Here is a 7,034-nt window from a genome sequence, read left to right as displayed (position 1 = left end):
GATGATACAATGAAAAAGTATGAGCACCGACATCTAGCAATGAGTGTGTGAACATAAATGTAATGTCGGTGAGAAATACGTACTCCCCCAAGCTTAGGCTTTTGGCCTAAGTTGGTCTATGGCCACGGCTGGCCTGGCGATATCCATAATAATAGTTGGGGTCGTACTGGTGCAGACGAGGAAGACTCGATTGCCACTGGCTGACAATCATCTCCGGATCCCACTGGTAATTAGACTGTTGTGAAGGATCAAATTGTGGTTCCGGCTCTGGCTCCTCGGCTGGTGCAGGGTTCCGGTAGGCGTGATAGCCGTCAACGGAACAAGGTACGTGCCTACAGTCAAATCAAACAAAGAAGGAGCAGGCAAGGTAATAGTCTCAGGATGATGTTTATTAAAGAACAATTGATATTTAAGCTCTCCTTCCCTATTCTTAACAATAAAATCATGTGCCACCATACTTTTATAATCTAAATAAACACGAGGCAGCACCTTTTCTTCCTTCTCATAATGCCTAATAGGTATGTTAAAATGTGCAGCTAGGCGTGTAGCATAGATGCCTCCAAAGATGGGGCCCTTGGTACGGTTCAGACTTAACCGTTTGGCAATAATGCCGCCCATACTAAAAGAGTTATCACGGTATAAGCCGTGGTGCAAAATAATAATATCATGGGATACTCAGGTTTCCACAGTTTCCGCGACCAATTAAGCAACGACTAGCAAATAATGCAAAATAACGTAAAACAGGAAAGTGTATGCTAGTGATTCATGCATCGGAAACCTTCCTTGTTTCCCCTACAGTGATAGTATCAATAAACCTCCACATCATCACGATGTGGTTCTTCTGTCTTGCCCTCAAAAGGGACTAAACAAATCCGACAGAAATCATAAAGTGACATCTCCTTATGCTCATCATATAAATAAAACTCCACCGTAGGTGGTGAGCTCCTAGAATGGAAATGAAAGTTTTGCACAAGATATTTGTGAGCAAGAGATACTGATCGCATTGGTCGTGGAGGAAAGCGGTAAGGCCTGCAGTCTGAGCCAATTCATGAAAATCTTCATAAATCCCGCTGCTCTTAAGAAATCCTCGGAAGGCCATTCACACGCCCGAACCTCCGCGGTGCGAGGCAGATTATACTTAGGCTTTGATGCCTTTTCCTTCGAGCTATGGCTCGATGAGCCCCTCAAAGTCTCCTCATCATTTTCTGAAAAATTCTGAAATTTTTAGTAACTTCAAAATAAAAGTACCAAACTCAATAATATTGATAGTAACTACTCCTACAAGTGCCTAGAGGCCTTCTATCATGCATCAAAACTACTTTTGACCATATATTTGACATGCAAGCTCAAGAACAGTTCACCTAAGCAGCAAAAATTTGCAATGAATAAAGCACTAGAACAAAAACTAATTGGACATGTGGAGGGTACGTACAAAGGAACAATCTCCCCAAGCAGTTTTGTGAGAGGTGCTTTGAGCAAGAGATCAAAAATGGAAGCAAAATGAGCTAGAACTCGTGCTTGAGCTGGATCACTACAAGGATTCCGGTCTATTGCAACAACAAATATTGCTACAACTATATTTTGTTGCAATAAAATGCTATATTACCACAAAATTCCAGTTTGTGGTAACAGGATCTACATATTGCCACAATTTAGTTTCATCGCACTAAGTGCTCGTTTGGTTGCAATAGAAGCCATGTATTGCCACAAGCTGCATTGACGTTGCAATATGATAGTGCTATGGCAGCAGCTCCGTCCCGCTGCGTGAATGTGTCATCTTGTTGCAATAAAGGCTAGGTATTGCAACAAAGTACATCTTTGTGATTATATTTAGACATATATTGCAACAATTCTGACTTGTGGCGCTAGTCATAGATACTGTTGCAAAAAACATGGCTTCGTATTGCAACAAAGCATGTATTGGTTGCAAGAAGATCGAAAATGGAAGCAAAATGAGCTAGAACCCGTGCTTGAGCTGGATCACTACAAGGATTCCTGTTTATTGCAACAACAAATATTGCTACAACTATATCTTGTTGCAATAAAATGCTATATTACCACAAAATTCCAGTTTGTGGTAACAGGATCTACATATTGCCGCAATTTAGTTTCATCGCACTAAGTGCTCGTTTTGTTGCAATAGAAGCCATGTATTGCCATAAGCTGCATTGGAGTTGCAATATGATAGTGCTATTGCAACAGTTCCATCCCGCTGCGTGAATGTGTCATCTTGTTGCAATAAAGGCTAGGTATTGCAACAAAGTACATCTTTGTGATTATATTTAGACATATATTGCAACAATTCTGACTTGTGGCGCTAGTCATAGATACTGTTGCAAAAAACATGGCTTCGTATTGCAACAAAGCATGTATTGGTTGCAAGAAGATCGAAAATGGAAGCAAAATGAGCTAGAACCCGTGCTTGAGCTGGATCACTACAAGGATTCCTGTTTATTGCAACAACAAATATTGCTACAACTATATCTTGTTGCAATAAAATGCTATATTACCACAAAATTCCAGTTTGTGGTAACAGGATCTACATATTGCCGCAATTTAGTTTCATCGCACTAAGTGCTCGTTTTGTTGCAATAGAAGCCATGTATTGCCATAAGCTGCATTGGAGTTGCAATATGATAGTGCTATTGCAACAGTTCCGTCCCGCTGCGTGAATGTGTCATCTTGTTGCAATAAAGGCTAGGTATTGCAACAAAGTACATCTTTGTGATTATATTTAGACATATATTGCAACAATTCTGACTTGTGGCGCTAGTCATAGATACTGTTGCAAAAAACATGGCTTCGTATTGCAACAAAGCATGTATTGGTTGCAAGGAGATCGAAAATGGAAGCAAAATGAGCTAGAACTCGTGCTTGAGCTGGATCACTACAAGGATTCCGGTCTATTGCAACAACAAATATTGCTACAACTATATTTTGTTGCAATAAAATTCTATATTACCACAAAATTCCAGTTTGTGGTAACAGGATCTACATATTGCCACAATTTAGTTTCATCACACTAAGTGCTCATTTTGTTGCAATAGAAGCCATGTATTGCCACAAGCTGCATTAACGTTGCAATATGATAGTGCTATTGCAACAGTTCCATCCCGCTGCGTGAATGTGTCATCTTGTTGCAATAAAGGCTAGGTATTGCAACAAAGTACATCTTTGTGATTATATTTAGACATATATTGCAACAATTCTGACTTGTGGCTCTAGTCATAAATACTGTTGGAAAAAACATGGCTTCGTATTGAAACAAAGCATGTATTGGTTGTAATAGGGACATCGGTGGTACCACAATTTGGAGGAACGCTCGCTTACGCGCGTGCAGAGCGTTGCACACTCGCAGACACCCTTCAATTGCTCTATTGACCTCACCGGTAGCAAGGTCGTCCTCGGCACCGGAAAGACGGACAAGCTCAGTGCCCTTCTCACAAAGGTGAGTCGTGAGCACTGAGCCAACACACATTCTCTTCCTAATTTTTCTTTATCTTGCTTAATGTGATTATATGTATTTATGTGTGTTGTTAATAAAAAAGGAGATTCCATATAAAATTATGTGTTAAACAGAGAAATTGAGCAAAGCTGCATACTAGCTATTTTCCGAACACTCCCAGGCTCCATTTAAACAGCTCTTCAGCCACCAATTGAGCAGCATAACAGTTGTTAACCCAGCCTAATTTCAAGCAAGAATTCATCAGCAGGTCAACAACACTACGTCGATATATATATATATATAATATGCCACAAGATTTTAGTACGATATAACAAACCATCTCAGCGAGATATATAACACAAGTTTCAACATGAAAGCACACAAGCTTCAGCAACCATACTTTTATAGATTGTTCACACAAAATACCATAAGTTGACGGCAAAGTAATGAAAAATGACAACACTAAACACCACAAGTTCATAGCAACAGTGCGTACATAGCATCACTGTCAAAATAGCAACATCACTAAAGAAAACAACTACTCTTCTCTTCTCTTCATCACCAAACTGTTAGTGCCGGGCACTAGCTTTTGTTCTCATTTGCCACAATAGATGACTACTATGCAGGGGGTACCTTATTTGAACCTGTTTCACATTAGATTAAACTTCAGGAGAGATACTACTCGTAGGTAACCATCAAAAAAGTTCAGGGACTTATATTCATGGATTAAACATGTGAAAAGCACCTTACCAAGAGATTAAAAACTATACAAAGAACCTTGGTCATCATCTGATTCTTCTTGTTCCCAAAGGAGAACATGCCCATCATTTACGTAAGCCTCATCATCATCCGTATCATCATCAGATTCGAACGGGACATCTTCAAACTCAATAGGTTTTATATTTTCTATGACTGAAACATCAACGTTGGATCCTTCGTCATCATTTCTGCACCAACTAGTGATCTCTTCAGGTACTGTAATCTTTGGCACTGTAATTTCTGCATCGACGACATCCAGTACATCTGCCTCACCACCTTCATCGGCTTCAACAGCTTCATCAAGGCCTACACCATTTAAAAAACAGAAGGAGCAAACAAATTGCGTGGATTCATTTTAATAACAGCTGCCCAATCAGGGTTCTTCACCTCCCTCACATAGAAACCTGTTGAGCTTGGAGGCCTAGAATGTAAGAGCTGGCGACCAAGGTTCGAGTCCGCCGTCACCCATTTTTCTTTTTTTCCTACGCGCTCCACCAAATAGCGTATAGTATTAGTACTTTCTTTTTGAAAGTCGTATAGCGTATATTACTGAAATATATCCACACACAAAAATATATTGCTGAAATATGTGATCGACGTGGCCCTTCTTTCTCTGTTTGAAAGAAGATAGTAATTTTATTGACCAAACATTGATTATCTGCAACTTTTAACCCACAAATCCAAATGATCTCATTATTTTTGCATATTTTTTAAAATTAAACTAATATTTACTCCCTCCATCCGAAAATACTTGTCGGAGGAATGGATGTATCTAGTCATATTTTAGTTTTAGATGCATCCATATTTACCCATTTCTGCGACAAATATTTCCGGACGGAGGGACTATATAGTAATTTGGTTGCATATTTTTACCTACTTAAGTAGTGTAGGTAGCATATGTCGGCACGACAACCCGGGGTCCGGCACCAGTCAATTTCCAATGACCGTTCACGTGTCATGGAGAGTAACCTAGTTGTCTGATTCCTCCCATCGACGCCTTCCCGCCGCTATCAAGGCTCACGGGAACTCGTTTGCCATCTCCCACCACTCCGAGGGCGGCTCTGTCGAAAGCTTCCAAGACCATGCACTCCATTCCCGAGCTCTCATTCCATCCAGCCCGAAGCCGATGCCGCCCAACAATCGACACGTATCGACGTCCTACACCACCCATGTGATCACTAACGTCGCCTCCGATGATCGGGTCACCCTCGACGACCGGGTCGACTCCGGTCGCAGCTCCGTCGAAAGCTTCCAAGACCGTGTGCTCCATTCCCGAGCTCTCCGTCCATCCACCCGGGAGCCGTTGCAATAAATCAATATAAATAAGAACTATAAAAATACGCAAATCAGTATCCTCGTGGGCGACCGGACGTGCCCCGGCCCCCTTCTCCCCAAGCCCTCCCTCTCCACCGCCGTCGCCGGTGCCCGCCTCCGGGCCTGGCCCGGGCGACGCTGGCAGCCCTGGCCATTCACCTCTCAGTGGTGTTCCGATGCGCAGGAGATCAGCTGGGCGGCGCGCTGTCATTGGCGCCGAGGTGGCGCGGCGGCGGGGCCTGGCGGCGCCCGCTCAGTCCAGATATGGGCCCCTTGGGCATTTGTTTCTTCTTCTTTCTTTCTCTTTTCCTTTGGGCTTGTTGTGCTGCTCGCCCTAGCCTTTGCGATGTTATTGGTGTTGGTTGCTTTGTAATAAAATGCGGGGGAAACCCTTTTTCGGTAAAAAAATTCCAATTTATGTTCGACCACTGGCGGCGGCGACAGGGTTCGTTCGCCCCTTGCGCATGGATTCGATGTAGGACAGATCTGACAGGCAAAGGCGTCGCGATGTAGGGCTGTTTAATTTACATAGTTGAATCTCTATGTTTATCGTTTGAACAAAAGCGACATAATTATGTCGGACCTACTCTGCCATGGACAAACCCTCGACGGATTGTCCAGTAAAATGAAAGATATTGAGATCATCCCATCTCAAGATCGGAATGTGAGATCGAGACTGACATAGATCGACCGTCTCATCAACACATCCAATTAGTACTTATGTTTTGAGACAAGAGTATAACCTATAGTTTTAAAGTGAGGGTCGCATGAGATTTCTGTGACATGTTGTTCAGAACTAGCCAAAATTTTCATGCTTTGACCAACAGTTGACCAAGGCACAATTTTTTGACAATCCATGATGAAACAATACCTTCCTAATTGTCTGCGGGTGGTTGGCGGACCGGGGTTGCGGCTGAGGGGTTGAAGCACCGTGGTGCATCACCTACCCAGTCCGTGCACTGGTTGATGGTGAAGGCGTCCGTGGATGTTGTGTTCCCCTCACTCCTTCCATCTTACTCTGGGTGAAAACTTGATCTTTGGATCAGACGGTGATGACGTTTGTGGTCGTGCCCTTCCTGGAGGCATCGTCTTGGAGTCCTCGGTCCGGCATATCTGTCACACATCTTCCAAGATTATCGCTCCTCGTGCTGGTGGTCTTCGTCGGCTCTAAACGGATCCCCTTTTTGCACATCTTATAGGTGCTTGGTAGTCGTTGAGGTTGTGTATCGGTGACCGGCACTCTTTTTCGTTCGTTAATTGGCTTCCTCAAATGGCGATGACTATACAAATATCAAGGGCGAGAATGGTACAAGGGAGGGCCTCAGATCGCCCTTCACAATTCTCGGACTTGGTGTTTTTTTTACCACGATATGACTTGTTACAAAAACAATTTAGTATTCCCTCCAACTCGAAATATATTTACAATATAGAAAATTCCCGCAAAAAATAATTACCTTTTTAATACAAAAAGAATCACTTTCCCACCACCTATTTTAGGTGTGCAGTTGTTTGCGCC

Source organism: Triticum urartu, chromosome 2 (assembly GCF_003073215.2).
Source record: "Triticum urartu cultivar G1812 chromosome 2, Tu2.1, whole genome shotgun sequence".
NCBI lineage: Eukaryota > Viridiplantae > Streptophyta > Magnoliopsida > Poales > Poaceae > Triticum > Triticum urartu.
The sequence above is the reverse complement of the archived record's forward strand: the minus strand, read 5'-3'. Positions refer to the sequence as shown.